The 18,303-nt window shown below is 36.8% G+C and overlaps 1 protein-coding gene and 1 non-coding gene across 2 annotated transcripts in view; one reads left to right on the top strand and one right to left on the bottom strand.

Annotated features, from left to right (window-relative positions):
• ADGRB3 (adhesion G protein-coupled receptor B3) overlaps positions 1-18,303 on the bottom strand; it is a 792,587-nt gene that overhangs the window by 247,960 nt on the left and 526,324 nt on the right. The gene's annotated exons all lie outside the window — the stretch shown is intronic.
• LOC112067412 (U6 spliceosomal RNA) lies at positions 16,458-16,564 on the top strand. The gene has a single exon (XR_002893259.1). It is a non-coding gene; the product is annotated as a U6 spliceosomal RNA (small nuclear RNA).

Here is an 18,303-nt window from a genome sequence, read left to right as displayed (position 1 = left end):
AGTACAGAGGATCCTTTGAAAACTAAAAATAGAACTACCATATGACCCAGCAATCCCACTCCTGGGCATGTATCTGGAGAAAACTCTAATTCAAAAAGACACATGTACCCTCAGGGTTCATTGCAGCACTATTTACAATAGCCAAGACACGGAAGCAACCTAAATGTCCATCAACAGATGAATGGATAAAGAAGATGTGGTACATATATACAATGGAATATTACTCAGCCATATAAAAGAATGAAATAATGTCATTTGCAGCAACGTGGATGGACCTAGAGATTATCAAACTAAGTAAGTCAGACAGAGAAAGACAAGTATCAAATGACATCGCTTATATGTGAAATCTAAAATACTACATAAATAAACATATCTACAAAACAAAAACAGACTCACAGACTAGAGAACAGACTATGGTTGCCAAGGAGGAGGTGGAAGGGGAGGGAAGGGTTGAAAGTTTGGGATTTGCTGATGCAGACTAGTATATATAGAATGGATAAACAACAAGGTCCTACTGTATAGCACAGGGAACTATTTTCAATACCCTGTGATAAACCATAATGGAAGAGAATATGAAAAGGGAAATATATATATACATATATATATCTGAATCACTTTGCTGTACAGCAGAAATTAACACATTATAAATCAACTGTACTTCAATAAAATAAAAAAGATAGACTAGTTGTTATTAACACAATGGGCGTCGGCCCTGGACAGATCTGTGATCTAAGCCTGTCTCCTACTTAGGAGTTACCGGGTGAGCTTGTGCAACTTGCACAAATTTGAAAAATTATCTTCTCATTTGTAAAACAAGTATAAAAATCCAGAAACCATTTTTGGGAGGATTAACTTAGGTAACATACTTCAATAATTGAATGGCAAGTAAAAGTAAACAATGGTAGCTATTATTAACTCTTTTTCCCACACACTTCTACATATAGTTCATGGATATAAGTCATTTCATTATATTAGTAATGTACAAATCAACACAGTTCTTCACATAAAGGCAACCTTATCCAACAGATATATGTCATAATCAAGGGACAGGGAAGATACACCCACAATAAAATCTCGCACTGAAAGCAGAATGCCGGAAATTCCTGTGTCAGCGGTTACTTTTCACACTAACAGGGCACAGAAGAAGCAGTCCTAATATCAGTAGATCACTCTGCCATTTTTTGGCATTTGACTGTCTGCAGGAACAAGTCTTTGTGGCACTGCTACCAGGCAGAGAAGCAGTGACAGCAGGGGGTGCACTGCTACCAGGCAGAGAAGTAGTGACAGCAGGGGGTGCGTGGGTGAGTAGAGGGGGCTGGTAAAACACTCCCTTGAGGAAGCCCGGTTGCCAGGTGAAACCAGGTATCTGGTGTGGGGACAGGCTGAGGTGAAGAAGCATGAAAATAGGGTTGAAAAGCTCCAAAAATAGGAGGGTCACCATGTTCTGAGAGGCAGAACTTGGTAAGGCACCTGCTTTCATAACCACACATAGACACGAGTGTCAGTTATCTCGTGTCGAGCCATTTTTTCAGTACTGCTCAGTTTTCAAATAGAAATTCTTGGGCTTAGAGTAAACTCACAAATCAAGATCTGCTTGTTCTGAAAAGACCCATGAGCTAATTTCAAAGTAAAATAATATTTTCCTCTAGAGTCTTCTGATGGGCATAAAGCAAGTTTTCTCCCATGAACATTTTTCCTCTTATAACCTCTGCTTTCCTTAGTCACTTGAATTATGACATGAATTTCATCATAGAGTTCTCCCTTTCAGTCTTAATGGCAGCTTTACAATGTTATATTCTTATTCCTCATTATAATTCATTAACTTAGCATTTTATAAACCTCATTAATTTGGAGTTCAAGGAAGAAAAAAAAATAGCAACCCCCAGTAAAAAAAGAATTCATCATATCCGATAATTCACTTTAACCACCAAAGAGCCTGACACTGGCCCAGCTTCCTTTCTCCACGAAAACAACTTATGGAAAAATCAAGTAAGTTGCTGATGGGAATGTGGAGGTCGGGGGTCATTAAGGATAGTTTTAACTCTCACTCTCACTTTGGCACATTTATGCTGTGAACACTTGACTACCATCGAATAAGTTTATCAGTAAACTGTGATGACACCATGATGGCACCAGGTCAGGACCATTACACAGCTATGCCTGAGCCCCAAACAGCTTTGGAAGTTAGCAGGTGAATATATTCAGGCACATGGAGGACCCTGAAATAGTTACCCATAAACTGCCTGTAGCTAGTGTCTTCCAACTACACCTTTCCTGATGCTGGGACAATGTTGCTGAGTAAAATAGATGGGACAGAGATGCCAGCTATTCTACAAAAAGCTTTTTTTTTTTCACCTTCCTGGGAATGTAACTGAGCAGGACGTTATGGGGCCATCCCAGGACAGACTCACCCCTGCAACCATGTCCTCTGCCAGCCTTCAGTGTATAGAAAAACTTTAGTCAAAGAATAAGTTTAACCAGAGAAGTGAGAAGATGAAGAAAGAAAGGAAAACAGTCAAGCAAGACAAAATAATAATTGTTTAGCCATTAAACAATGTCAAGGACCTTTAGTTTCTACTCAAGGGCTATGGATAATATTCTGAGCCATGTCCTTGAGCTGTTTTGCAGATGCTGAAACCCCACCAGGTGGGGTTAACTGCATACTGCCCACAAACACATAGACACCAGACAGTTTGGAACCAGAAGGTTGATGATGTTGACTCCCAATTACCTCCCCACCAGCCAATCAGAAGAATGTCCACGAGCTGATCACACACCCCACAAACCCCCTTCCTGAAAGCCATCGGGGGCTTTCAAACCCCTTCCTGAAAGCCATCAGGGAGTTCAGGCCTTTTTGAGCACTAGCTGCCTGGACTCCTTGCTTGGCACCTGTAGTAAACACTGCACTTTCCTTCACCACAACCCGGTGTCAGCAGATTGGCTTTAATGCACTCGGGCAAGTGGGCCCGAGTTTGGTTCGGTAACAGAAACACATTACACCATACATTCCTGGCTTCTTCCCTGTCATTAGGTATGGTCATTATGTTGTTATTATATATTACATTGTATTATATTGTACTGTATTGTATTATATTACATTATATTTTATGTTATATTGTTATATTTATAATTGTATCTGTGTGTTTGTTTTTATTTAGGTATGATACAGTTTTCACCAATAAAATGTACCTAGAAGTGGTAGGCACCATTTCTAGGACTGGATCATTAAAACCTCCCATCCTTTTTCTTCCCTGTTATTTTCTTCTTTCTCTTGTATGGAGTGCACCTGATCCCAAAGCAGCCTCTGCAGATATGTTGCCAATGGAAACATATCCACCCACTGGGTTCCTGCATGACAGGTTGGAAGAAGGTCACCCTGCCAATCTCTTTATCTCCTTCACCTCATGACCTCTCAACAGGAAGAGGAAAGTATCTATTGTGTCTGAGCCACAGTAAATTAGGAGCCCTTTCCTACAGCAGCTAGCATACTGTACCTAATATGGAGAATACTACAATTTGAGAAGCTGATGTTTCAAGCCACTGATATTTATTTATTTGCTTGTTTCTTTTAACTTACCATAGTATAAACTGATTCATCTAAACTAGCCAAGTAAGCACAGGAAATATAGGTTCACTTTATCATTTTACGAATTGGCAAGGTCTGTAGCAAAGGATAAAACTACTGAATATAACCTATTGGGCAAAGAGTAACATAGTTGACAGAAAAACAAGTCTGTATAGAGACAAGGGGAAAGGACTTTAGACGTTTATGAACTTTTACATGAGTCCACACATGACACACACAGAATGCAGGAGTTATGAGGGACAACATTGGTCATCTATTTTAATTTCACATTTCAGGCCCCAAAAAGTCCTTACAAAAAAGAAACACTACTGCATTTGTGGGGTAAAGAGAGAAAAAATATTTTTTACTAGAAAATATATTTTTTTAAAGAAGGAAATTAACAGTGAGGAATTGAAATCTGTTCTTTACTCAATATAATCACTGGCCCTATAGAAGATATTATCTATTCATAGTAGGTAATATGTTTAATATACAACCAGAAAATGCCACAAAGAACTGGGCATTATTCAAAGTAGAAAGATAAATATTCTCCTCTAGGTGTACATATAAATAGGTTGTTACTTGAAGTTCTGGGTTCTAAATATAATCTGGCTATTAAAGGAAGTAAAGACAGTTCAAAGAGGAACCAAATAATCAAAAATAATCAAAGACTGAAGAATTCTTCATTTTGAAGATGGAAAAGGGTAGTAGGTAGAGAATAACCCAACGGAATACAATCATGAAGAGAATTTTTTAAAGAAAATAGATTTGTTTGTGGAATTCTAAATTTATTGACCTAGAGAAGTAGACAGAAAATTTAATATTAAATAAAATAGGCAATTACTTTTCAATATAGTAGGATGTGTATTCTGTAGCAAAAAGCATTGGTAGTATTTTGTGGGGGCAGGCCACTACATATTCACATTTGTAGTTGATACATTCATTCATAGAGAAAAATAGGTGTCAGATATATATTCCTAATGGGGGGGGAATTTTAGGTATATAAACCTAATCATGGATTATAATTGTTTTCCCCCAGAAATTATTTTATGATACTAGTGGTACTTATAGAATATGGGAAGGGGAAAAATACAATTTTTTACTCATGACGACATTTCTTATGTTTAATTTTTTTATAGCCACAGTAGTTTGCATCTTATTTACACCTATATTCATATATTTGTATATGCACACTCACACTTGTACACAGACACACACGCACACATGTGGATACATACATAAACATTTAAATCTGTATATATACACACATATGTATAGTCATGCTAACTAAGGGCATATTTCTGAAATTATTTCTTTTCATTAGAGAATATGCTAGGAAAGAGATATCACAGTTATTATTTAATTTTTGTCCCTGCGATTTTCTTCCTTCTTCAGTGAAGACTAAATCAAAGCTATGTCTTGGTACATTTCCTTGTATTTCATTTCAATTACACAGGGAATCTCTTGAAGAGCAAACAATTTCTGTTTTACATTGTTTATTTCCACAGACTAACCTGTTATGACTTTACCAAATTCAACACTTGGCACTTTTTCTTCTTCTCTTAATTGTCCCTGTAGTCTCTTTTTCTGGTTATTATGGACCTTTTTTATCCCCAGGCAGATTTTTGAAAATCTTAAGTCAAAAATCAGGAGTTGCTGAATTTTCCAAGTCAGATTTGAAATGGGTCCTTTGGTATTGTTTAGACACAAGACACTGCAAATTCCTAGTAATAAACATGCTTGAATTTCCTGGATTTTTTTGTGCCAGGACAAGAATTTTTTTTAAATAATGACATAGAAAGTGTAAATGCTATGTTATCTGTACTTACAAAATTTATATGTAGAAATTAACTCATGTATAGTCTTTCTCCTTGCTATGACAGAACATTTATTCTGTTGAGTGAAAAGAATATTTTTTTAAAAAGATAACTACACTTTTATTGGTATTAAACTAGCCTATAGAGGACATTTTTATGGACCTTACTGAAATCAATGTCACCAGGTAAAAATCTGAAAATACTTTACTTAAAGAGGCCTGATTTAATGCATCAAATCCTTTCCACATAAAATGTAGTTGTTATTTTTGCTGAATAGTACTTATATCTGTTAGGCTACTTCTGGAAGAAACCAGAAGATAAGTCTATAATGGACAAAAAAGGTCACTTACTTAGCATAAACAGTTCTGCTACTTATTTGGTATTTACAAAGCTCCTTCCTATTTTAACATCTGTTTGATGGTCCTTCCTTTCTCAAGGGAGTACTTTGGGGCTTCTCTTAAATAAAATTCTCAATGTATTTAAATTTATACCCCTCAGAATACACTGTGGAAAAAGATGATCTTTCCAGAAAACCAAAAACAACACTATCAACAGGGATTGCTTGTATGTGAAAGGTCCAGTTTACCTTTAGAAAACATACACGTTAAAACCTATGTAATCGAGCTTCCCTCATGGTGCAGTGGCTAAGAATCTGCCTGCCAATGCAGGGGTCATAGGTTCGAGCCCTGGCCCAGGAAGATCCCACATGCCGTGGAGCAACTAAGCCTGTGTGCCACAACTACTGAGCCTGCCTGCTGCAACGACCGAAGCCTGCGTGCTTAGAGCCCATGCTCTGCAATGAGAGAAGCCACCACAATAAGCTTGTGCATCTCAACGAAGAGTAGCCCCTGCTCACCACAACTAGAGAAAGCCCGCATGCAGCAATGAAGACCCAACACAGCCAAAAATAAATAAATAAAATAAATTAATTTTTTTAAAAAATCTTTAAAAAAATAAACAACGTATGTGATCAACCTCTGACTGAATGTATTCTATGGGAATGTTACTCTTCAAATTCTTTTGATAACTAGCTTGTATTTCCTTACTGTCCAATTGCTCATGTATGGTCTTAAAATTAATTATTCTCCACTTATATTAGGTATGTATGCAGCAATGAAGACCCAACACAGCCAAAAATAAATAAATAAAATAAATTAATTTTTAAAAAAAATCTTTAAAAAAATAAACAACCTATGTGATCAACCTCTGACTGAATGTATTCTATGGGAATGTTACTCTTCAAATTCTTTTGATAACTAGCTTGTATTTCCTTACTGTCCAATTGCTCATGTATGGTCTTAAAATTAATTATTCTCCACTTATATTAGGTATGTATGTATATATGCCCCCTCAAGTGGAGAACCCACTTTGCTAGGTTCATGAGGGCAGAAAATGTCCTTCTGATCAACTTGTATCCTTCTGTCCTCCTTTTACCAAAGTGGCTAGTGTTTACTACTGTACTTTAAAAAATGCAATAAGAATCACACGTGTGATGTGACACAGGAAGACCCATGATAGTTACAGAGAAGCAAAGGGCATGGCCTCTAATCTCAAGTGTGTTCTCAAAATTCAGCTGGCAAAGTAAGACTCAGAAAGCTATCTGTCAACAATGTAGTGTTTGGTGACCAGAATAAATAATCAGTTCTCTAAAAGATACAGAACTTTATGTTGATGAGGAAAAGCTTTCACGAGAAAGTGGGACTTGAGCCCTCAATGGAAAGTAGGAGTTGAATATGTAGAAAAGAGTAGAGAACATAAATGGTGACAACAAAGGGAGAAGGAAGTGAATGTTCTGTAGGTTGAATGTTTAAAGCAGATGTGTGGGTTGAAGACAAGATTACAGAGTAGAAGGACTTGAGCTCACCTCCTCTCATGAAAACACCAAAATCACAACTAACTGCCGAAGAACTATTGACAAAAGAGACTGGAACCTACCAAAAAAAGATACCCTACAGCCAAAGACAAAGAAGAAGCCATATGAGATGGTAGGAGGAGTGCATATGTGACATAATCAAATCCCATACCCACTAGGTGGGCGACCCACAAACTGGAAAATAATTATGAGGATCGCCAACAGGAGTGAGAGTTCTAAGTCCCACATCAGGCATCTCAGCCTCGGGGGCTGGCATCAGAAGGAGGCCCCAGAGCATTTGGCTTAGAAGGCCAGCAGGGCTTGATCGCAGGAATTCCACAGGACTGGGGGAAACATAAACTCCACTCTTGGAGGGAAGACAAAAAGGCTTGTGAACATCAAGACCCAGAGAAAAAGCAGTGACTTCATAGGAACCTGGGCCAGACCTACCTGCTGGTCTTGGAGGGTCTCCTGGGGAGGTGCAGCGGGGCAGCTGTGGCTCACTGTGGGGACAAGGACACTGGTGGTGGAGGTACTGGGGAGCACTCGTTGGTATGAGCCCTCCTGGAGGCTGCCATTTTGACCCCAAGACCTGGCCCCACCCATAGCTTATAAGCTCCAGTGCTGGGATGCCTCAGGCCAAATAACCAACAGAATGGGAACATCCCCACCTATCAGTAGACAGGCTGCCTAAAGTCTTCCCGAGTCCACAGCTGCCTCTAAACATACTCCTTAACATGGCTGTGCCCACCAGAGGGAGAAGACCCAGCTGCACCCACCAGTGGGCAGGCACCAGTTCCTCTCACCAGGAAGCCTGCACAAGCCTCTAGATGAGCCTCACCCACCGGTGGGGTGGGGTGGGTCAGACACCAGAAGCAAGAGAAACTACAATCCTGCAGCCTGCAGAACACAGACCACAAACACAGAAAGTTAGACAAAATGAGATGGCAGAGGAATATGTTCCCAACAAAGGAACAAGATAAAATCCCAGAAGAACAACTAAGTGAAGTGGAGATAGGCAATCTACCTGAAAAATAATTCAGAGTAATGATAGTAAAGATGATCCAAGATCTCAGAAAAAGAATGGAGGCACAGACTGAGAAGATACAAGAGATGCTTAAAAAACAGAAGATGTAAAGGACAAACAGAATTGAACAATACCATAAGTGAGATGAAAAATACACTAAAAGGAATAACAGAATAAATGAGGCAGAAGAAAGAAGGGTGGAAATCACTGCTGCAGAAGAGAATTTTAAAAAAGAATGAAAAGAAATGAAGACATTTTAAAAGACTTCTGAAACAACATTAAATACACCAACATTCACATTATAGGAGTCCCAGAAGGAGAAGATAGAGAGAAACCTTCTGAGAAAATATTTGAAGAGATAATAGTTGAAAACTTCCTTAACATGGGAAAGGAAACAGTCACCCAAGTCCAGGAAGTGCAGAGAGTCCCAGGCAGGATAAACACAAGAAGGAACACATGGAGACACACAGTAATCAAATTGAGAAAAATTAAGGACAAAGAAAAATTATTAAAAGCAACAAGGGAAAAGCAACAAATAACATACAAGGGAATCCCCATAAGGTTATCAGCTGATTTTTCAGCAGAAACTCTGTAGGCCAGAAGGGAGTGGCACAATATTTTTAATGTGATGAAAGGGCAATACCTACAACCAAGAATACTCTACCCAGCAAGTCTCTCACTCAGATTCAATGGAGCATATGCTAAGAGAATTCAGCACCACCAAACCAGCTTTACAACAAATGCTAAAGGAATGTCTCCAGGTGGAAAAGAAAAGCCCAGGACTAGAAACAAGAAAATTACAAATGGGAAAGCTCACCAGTAAAGGCAAACATACAGTAAAGGTAGCAAATCGTCCACACACAAATATGGTATCAAAACCAGAAATCGTGAGAAGAGGAGAGTACAAATGCAGGATATTGGAAAGGCACTTGAAATTAAGAGACCAGCAACTTAAAACAGTCATATATATATATATATATATATATATATATATATATATATATGTGTGTGTGTGTGTGTGTATTTTTTTTGTGTGTGTGTGTATCAATTGTAGATTTTTGGTTTGCTGTTACTATGAGGTTTTGATATAGCAGTCCATATATATTGCTATATGAAAACCTCAAAGTAACAGCAAACCAAAAATCTACAATTGATACACACACACACACAAAAAAGGAATCCAAACACAACACTAAAGATATTCATCAAATTGGAAGACAAAAGAACAACAAAGGAAGGGGAGAAAAAAGACCTACAAACACAAATTCAAAACAATTAACAAAATGGCAATAAGAACATACATATTGATAATTACCTTAAATGTAAATGGATTAAATGCTCCATCCAAAAGACACAGACTGGCTGAATGGATACAAAAACAAGACCCATATATATGCTGTCTACAAGAGACCCACTTCAGGTTGTCTACAAGAGATCCACTTCATATTTAGGGACAAATACAGACTGAAAGTGAGGGGATGGAAAAAGGTATTCCATGCAAATGGAAATCAAAAGAAAGCTGAGGTAGCAGTACTCGTATCAGACAAAAGAGACTCTAAAATAAAGACTGTTACAAGAGACAAAGAAGGACATGACATAATGATCAAGTGATCTATAAAAAAAAGAAGATACAAGAATTGTAAATATATATTACCCAATATAGGAGCACCTCAATATGTAAGAAAAATGCTAACAGCCATAAAAGGAAAAATCAACAGTAACACATTAATAGTGGGGGACTGTAATGCCCCTGTAATACCCCTGTAATCCATGGACAGATCATCCAGACAGAAAATTAATGAGGAAATGCAGGCCTTAAATGACACATGAGACCAAATAGACTTAATTGATATTTACAAAGCATTCCATCCAAAAGCAGCAGAATACACATACTTTTCAAGTGCACATGGAAAATTCTCCATGTCTGATCACATGCTGGGACACAAAACAAGCCTCAGAAAATTAAGAAAATTGAAATCATATCAACCATCTTTTCCGACCACAACACTATGATATTAGAAGTCAACTACAGAAAAAAACTGTAAAACACACAAACACGTGGCAGCTAAACAATATGCTACTAAACAACCAATGGATCACTGAAAAAAATCAAAGGTGAAATTAAAAAAATACCTAGAGACAAATGAAAACAAAAGCATGACAATCCAAAACCTATGGGATGCAGCAAAAGCAGTTCTAAGAGGGAAGTTTATAGCAATACTATCTTACCTCAGGAAACAAGAAAAATCTCAAATAAACGACCTAAACTTACACCTAAAGCAATTAGAGAAAGAAGAACTAACAAAACACAAAGTTAGCAGAAGGAAAAAAATCATAAAGATCAGAGCAGAAATAAATGAAAGAGAAAGAAAGAAAACAATAGAAAAGATCAATGAAACTAAAAGCTGGTTCTTTGAGAAGATAAACAAAATTGATAAACCTTTAGCCAGACTCATCAAGAAAGAAAGGGAGTGGGCTCAAATCAATAAAATAGGAAATGAAAAAGAAGTTACAACTGACACCACAGAAATACAAAGGATCATAAGAGACTACTACAAGAAACTATATGCCAATAAAATAGACAACCTGGAAGAAGTGGACAAATGCTTAGAAAAGTACAATGTCCCAAGACTGAACCAGAAAGAAATAGAAAATATGAACAGACCAATGACAAATACTTAAATTGAAACTGTGATTTAAAAACTTCCAAGAAACAAAAGGCCAGGAGCAGTTGGCTTCACAGGTGAATTCATTCAAAGATTTAGAGAAGAGCTAACATGTATCCTTCTGAAGCTATTCCAGAAAACTGCAGAGGAAGGAACACTCTCATACTCATTTGATGAGGCCACCATCACCCTGATAGCAAAACCACACAAAGATACCACAAAAAAAGAAAATTACAGGCCAGTATCACCGATGAACATAGACACAAAAATTCTCAACAAAATACTAGCAAACCAAATCTAACAATACATTAAAAGGATCATACACCATTATCTAGAGGGATTTATTCCAGGGATTCAAGGACTTTTCAATACCTGCAAATCAATTAGTGTGATACAACACATTAACAAATTGAATAATAAAAACTATATGATCATCTCAGTAGATGCAGAAAAACTTTTGACAAAATTCAACACCAATTTATGATAAAAAAAATCATCAGAAAGTGGTCATAGAGGGAACCTACCTCAACATAATAAAGGCCATATATGACAAACCCACAGCCAACATCATACTGTACAGTAAAAAGCTGAAAGCATTTCCTCTAAGATCAGGAAAAAGACAAGGATGTCCACTCTCAACACTTTTATTCAACATAGTTTTGAAAGTTCTAGTGATGGCAATCAGAGAAGTAAAAGAAATAAAAGGAATCCAATTGGAAAAGTGCAAGTAAAAGTTTCACTGTTTGCAGATGACATGATACTATACATAAAATTCTAGAAAATTCTACAGATGCTACCAGAAAACTACTAGAGCTCATCAATGAATTTGTAAAGTTGCAGGATACAAAATTTATACACAGTAATCTGTTGCATTTCTATACACTATCAACAAAAGATCATAAGGAGAAATTAAGGAAACAATCCCATTTACCATTGTGTCAAAAAGCATTAAATACCTAGGAATAAACATACCTAAGGAAGCAAAAGACCTGTTGTCCAAAAACTGTAAGATGCTGATGAAAAAAATCAAAGATGACACAAAGAGGTGGAAAAATATACTATGTTCTTGGATTGGAAAAATCAGTATTGTCAAAATGACTATACTACACAAAACAATCTAGAGATTCAATGCAAATCCTATCAAATTACCAATGGCACTTTTTGCAGATCTAGAACAAAAATCAAAATTTGTATGGAAACACAAAAGACCCCGAATAGCAAAGCAATCTGTATAAAGCAAAATGGAGCTGGAGGAATCAAGCCCCCTGACTTCAGACTACACTGTAAACCTACAGTAATCACAAGAGTATGGTACTGGCACAAAGACAGACTTATAGATCAATGGAACAGGAAAGTCCAGAAATAAACCCACACACCTATGGTCAATCAATCTATGACAAAGGGGGCAAGAATATACAATGGAGAAAAGACAGTCACATCAATAGTGGTGCTGGGAAAACTGGACAGCTACATGTAAAAGAATGACATAGAACATTCTCTAACACCATACTCAGAAATAAACTCAAAATGGATTAAAGGCCTAAATGTTAAGACCAAATACTATAAAACTCTTAGAGGAAAACATAGGCAGAACACTGTTTGACATAAATCGCAGAAACATCTTTTAGGATCCACCTCCTAGAGTAATGAAAATAAAAACAAAAATAAACAAATGGGACATAATTAAACTTAAAAGCTTTTGCACAGCAAAGGAAATCATAATCAAAACGAAAAGACAACCTATAGGATGGGAGAAAGTATTTGCAAATGATGTGATTGACAAGGGATTAATCTCCAAAATACACAAACAAGTCATGCAGCTCAATATCACAAAAACAAACAACCCAATCAAAAATGGGCAGAAGATATAAGTAGACATTTTTCCAAAGAAGACATATAGATGGCCAAAAGGCACATAAAAATATGCTCAACATCACTAATTACTAGAAAAATGCAAATCAAAATTACAATGAAGTATCACCTCACACTGGTCAGAATGGCCATCATCAAAAAGTCTACAAACAGTAAATACTGGAGAGGGTGTGGAGAAAAGGGAACCCTCCTGCACTGTTGGTGGGAATGTAAATTGGTGTAACCACTATGGAGAACAGTAGGGAGGTTCCTTAAAAAACTAATAATAGAACTACCATATGCGCCGGCAATCCCACTCCTAGGCACATATCCAGAGAAAACCATAATTCAAAAAGATACATGGGGTTTCCCTGGTGGCGCAGTGGTTGAGAATCCGCCTGCCAATGCAGGGGACATGGGTTTGTGCCCCGGTATGGGAAGATCCCATATGCCATGGAGCGGCTAGGCCCGTGAGCCATGGCCACTGAGCCTGCGCGTCAGGAGCCTGTGCTCCACAACAGGAGCGGCCACAACAGTGAGAAGCCTGCGTACCGCAAAAAACGAAACAAAACAAAACGATACATGTACCCCAATGTTCATTGCAGCACTATTTACAATAGTGAAGACATTGAAACAACCTCAATGTCCATTGAGAGATGAATGGATAAAGAAGATGTGGTGTTTATATGCAATGGAATATTACTCAACCATAAAAAATAATGAAATAATGCTATTTGCAGCAACATGGATGCACCTAGAGATTATCATACTAAGTGAAGTCAAACAGAGAAAGACAAATATTATATGATATCACTTATATGTGAGATCTAAAAAAGATACAAATGAACATATTCACAAAACAGCAACAGACTCACAGATACAGAAAACAAACTTATGGTTACCAAAGGGGAAAAGTGTGGGGGGGAGGGCTAAATTAGGAGTTTGGGATTAACATTCACACACCACTCAAAATAAAATAGATAAACAACAAGGACCGACTGTATAGCGCAGGGAATTCTACTCAATATTCTGTAATAACCTAGCTGGGAAAAGAATATGAAAAAGAATAGATAAATGTATCTATATGTAAGAACACATATATGTATATGTAAAACTGAATCACTTTGCTGTACACCTGAAACTACCAAAACATCGTAAATCAACTCTATCCCAATATAAAATAAAAATTTAAAAAGTAAAGCATATGCGTGAATGCTTTTTCAAATAGTCCCATTTAAATTTGTGTGCTTCAGCTGCAAACCACCATATGGACACTGCACTTGTTGTTATTACAAACTATGGACTTGTATTCAAACTTCAATCTACTTTTTTCAACACCATTTGGTAGCAGACATAATGAGAATGTTCAGTGTCATTTCTCTACTCTGTTTTAAATATAATTTTCAATATTAATTTTTAGTACTCTACTGTTTGACCTCCATGATAATGCCAAGATTTCTAATTAAATGCCTTATTCTGAAAGGCCATTGAGTTAAACACTCTTCTTTTTTTCTAATTTTAAGATAATTTATATTAGGTTGTAACCTGGAAATAATGGCTTTCTTCCAACACTTGAAATTCATGGATTCTTTTCAGAATATCATTCTGTTTTAATGGTTCTTAATTCTCATCTGGAGATTTTCACAAAAAATATAATTATAAATTAGGGGAAAACTAGCAAATAACTATGTCTTATATCATTTTGTATTAAACAAAGATTAAAAACATGTTCAGAAACAGACTGAGAGAGGTCTCTAATGGGATTTGCTTGGTGGAAGAACTACTAAAGGATGTATCTCAAGCAGATGAAAATTGATACAATAGGAAGGACTGAATTTAGAAGGAAATAATGGGAAAAGCATTTGCTAATCATATGCAGGTAAAACTTAACAGGTATGACTTTTAAAACAAAAATAACAATGCATAAATTTGGAAAGTATAAACATAAGGTAGATATCAAAGCCTGGAAAAAAATAATGAATGTCAGGAGGGCACAACAGGAGTTAAAGAGTTCCAAATCTTTGTACTGTTCTGGAAAAGGGCTGAGATACTGATCCACACTAAACTCTGCTAAATCAAATTTATAAGTTAAAAATAATGGACAACCATTAGGTGAAATGAAACAGAATATATAACTTCTAAAACCAGAGAAGGGGAAAAAGGCATCACAAAGCCTCAAATCATCTAAAAGAAAGAAACAGAGGAGAAAAAGAAGTTGGGGGTGGGGTGGGACACCTCCAAATCTACTTTAGTCAATTTAGAATAGCACTCTCCCCTCCCTTGGAAGGGTGTTAGTGTCAGTGTGTGATACGAGCATGTAAGAGGGCAAATATGTGTTGAATGAATATGAGTTGTGAACTGGGCATGTTCAGGAAGCCAAGACAACACAAAACAAAAATGATAACCAGGGCTTTCCCACCATCTTTCAGGCCAACTAATCTCTACAAAAACTGGTTAGAAATAATTAGGGTAGATTATTTACTGGGAAGGGAAAACTGGTAATGAGACAGAGTCTGGGAAAGGTATTCAAGGAGAGGACTGACAATTTCTGCCCAAAAAAGGATCCTTAGTGAACATTTCCTTTTCTGATTTTGTACAATATAAATACTCAGTGGATTGTAAAAAGCTTCAACAGCTGTAGTCCAGTGAAATAATTCTCCTAGCATCTCACCTGAACAGGTGTCTGGTTTGATTCACATGGGACCATGATTGGGAGTCTGAGAGATTATGGTGAATGTAACACGGGAAGAAATAATCTAACCACAAGTGCGTAGCTATTTAAAGATAAAGCTTTTTTATTTAAAATTTTCAATGTATGATACCTTTCCCAGCCCACCAATAATGTTTTCACAGGCTTTTTCTGTTCAATATTCTCTTCTTCAAATATTCCTTCCCCCCTCACCTCAAGCAGGCTCTTTTAATTCTTTTCTCCTATTTGCACCATGAAATCCTGCACTTGGGCTAATTTCCTTCTTCACTGTTTCTTATCCCCTACTCTTTCTTTGATGCTACTCTCCAACTTCCTTATTCTACACTTTTCTCTTTCACTTTTGTTTTCATCCCATCTGCATTATCTACATTTTTTAAAGAAATTCTATTAGGTTCCAGAGGCGTTTATTTAATTCTACACACATGCACTGAATTCTTAACTCCACTAGTTGACACTATAAGGTAGAACTCAAGAGCTGCCTAGGTTCAGATTTTTGTTACCTTACATACTTGTTGTATGGGTTTGGCCAAATCACCTTCTGTATTTCAGATTAACTCCAGGTTAACTCAACTGTAAAGTAAAGATAATAGTAATACCTCTTTCATTAAGTTCTGAAGATTAAATAAATTAATGCATGTAAAGAGTGTAAATGAGTGCCTGACAAAAAGTCAGCATTTTATAAATGCTATCTATCATTATGCTTTATGCCCTGTTAAGTCTCTAGGCAGATGGATGGTTCAAACATAGATCCATGTTCACAAGGAATTTATGATCTAGTGGTGTTCCAGAAAGTTAAATTGTCTACCCTAGGAGGAGGCTGGCTGAAACAAGCTCTACATGGAAAAAGAATTCATAAACTATACAGAACTGGTCTTGCATGCATGTTCACTGCATCATTATTCACAATAGCCAACACAGGGCAGCAACCTAAGTGTCCACCAGTGGAAGAATGGATAAAGAAGATATGGAGTGCTTGCTTCGGCAGCACATATACTAACACTGGAATGATACAGAAGAGATTAGCATGGCCCCTGTGCAAGGATGACACGCAAACTCGTGAAGCGTTCCATATTTTTATGACACGTTAAACAAAATGGACTTAATTGATATTTATAGGACATTCCATCCAAAAACAACAGAATACACTTTCTTCTCAAGTGCTCATGGAACATTCTCAGGAATAGATGATATACTGGGTCACAAATCAAGCCTTGGTAAATTTAAGAAAATTGAAATCATATCAAGTATCTTTTGCAACCACAACGCTATAAGACTAGATATCAATTACAGGAAAAAATCTGTAAAAAATACAAACACATGGAGGCTAAACAATACACTACTAAATAACCAAGAGATCACTGAAGAAATCAAAGAGGAAATCAAAACAAACCTAGAAACAAATGACAATGAAAACACGACGACCCAAAACCTATGGGAGCAGCAAAGCAGTTCTAAGAGAGAAGTTTACAGCAATACAATCCTACCTCAAGAAACAAGAAACATCTCAAATAAACAACCTAAACTTACATGTAAAGCAATTAGAGAAAGAAGAACAAAAACCCCCAAAGTTAGCAGAAGGAAAGAAATCATAAAGATCAGATCAGAAATAAATGAAAAAGAAATGAAGGAAATGATAGCAAAGATCAATAAAACTAAAGGCTGGTTCTTTGAGAAGATAAACAAAATTGATAACAACAGAATTAGAAATGAAAACGGAGAAGTAACAACCGACACTGCAGAAATACAAAGAATCATGAGAGATTACTACAAGCAACTATAGGCCAATAAAATGGACAACCTGGAAGAAACGGACAAATTTTTACAAAAGGACAACCTTCCCAGACTGAACCAGGAAGAAATAGAAAATATAAAGAGACCAATCACAAGCACTGAAATTGAAACTGTGATTAAAAATCTTCCAACAAACAAAAGCCCAGGACCAGATGGCTTCACAGGTGAATTCTATCAAACATTTAGAGAAGAGCTAACAGCTATCCTTCTCAAACTCTTCCAAAATACAGCAGAGGGAGGAACACTCCCAAACTCATTCTATGAGCCACCATCACCCTGGTATCAAAACCAGACAAAGATGTTACAGAAAAAGAAGACTACAGACCAATATCACTGATGAACATAGCTGCAAAAACCCTCAACAAAATACAAGCAAACAGAATCCAACAGCACATTAAAAGGATCACACCACATGATCAAGTGAGGTTTATCGCAGGAATGCAAGGATTCTTCAATATATGCAAATCAATCAATGTGATACACCATATTAACAAACTGAAGGATAAAAACCATATAATCTCAGTAGATGCAGGAAAAGCTTTCGACAAAATTCAACACCCATTTATGATAAAAACCCTCCAGAAAGTAGGCACAGAGGGAGCTTACCTCAACCTAATAAAGGCCATATATGACAAACACACAGCCAACATCGTTCTTAATGGTGAAAAAGTAAAACCATTTCCTCTAAAATCAGGAACAAGACAAGGATGCCCACTCTCACCACTGTTATTTAACACAGTTTTGGAAATTTTAGTCACAGCAATCAGAGAAGAAAAAGAAATAAAAGGAATCCAAATCAGAAAAGAAGTAAAACTGTCACTGTTTGCAGGTGACATGATACTATACACAGAGAATCCTAAAGATGGTAGCAGAAAACTATTAGAGCTAATCAATGAATTTGGTAAAGTAGCAGGACACAAAATTAATGCACAGAAATCTCTTACATTCCTATACACTAATGATGCAAAATCTGAAAGAGAAATTAAGGAAACACTCCCATTTACTGTTGCAACAAAAAGAATAA

This window comes from Physeter macrocephalus, chromosome 10, assembly GCF_002837175.3.
Source record: "Physeter macrocephalus isolate SW-GA chromosome 10, ASM283717v5, whole genome shotgun sequence".
Classification (NCBI taxonomy): domain Eukaryota; kingdom Metazoa; phylum Chordata; class Mammalia; order Artiodactyla; family Physeteridae; genus Physeter; species Physeter macrocephalus.
This window is presented reverse-complemented; position numbering and strand designations above follow the sequence as displayed.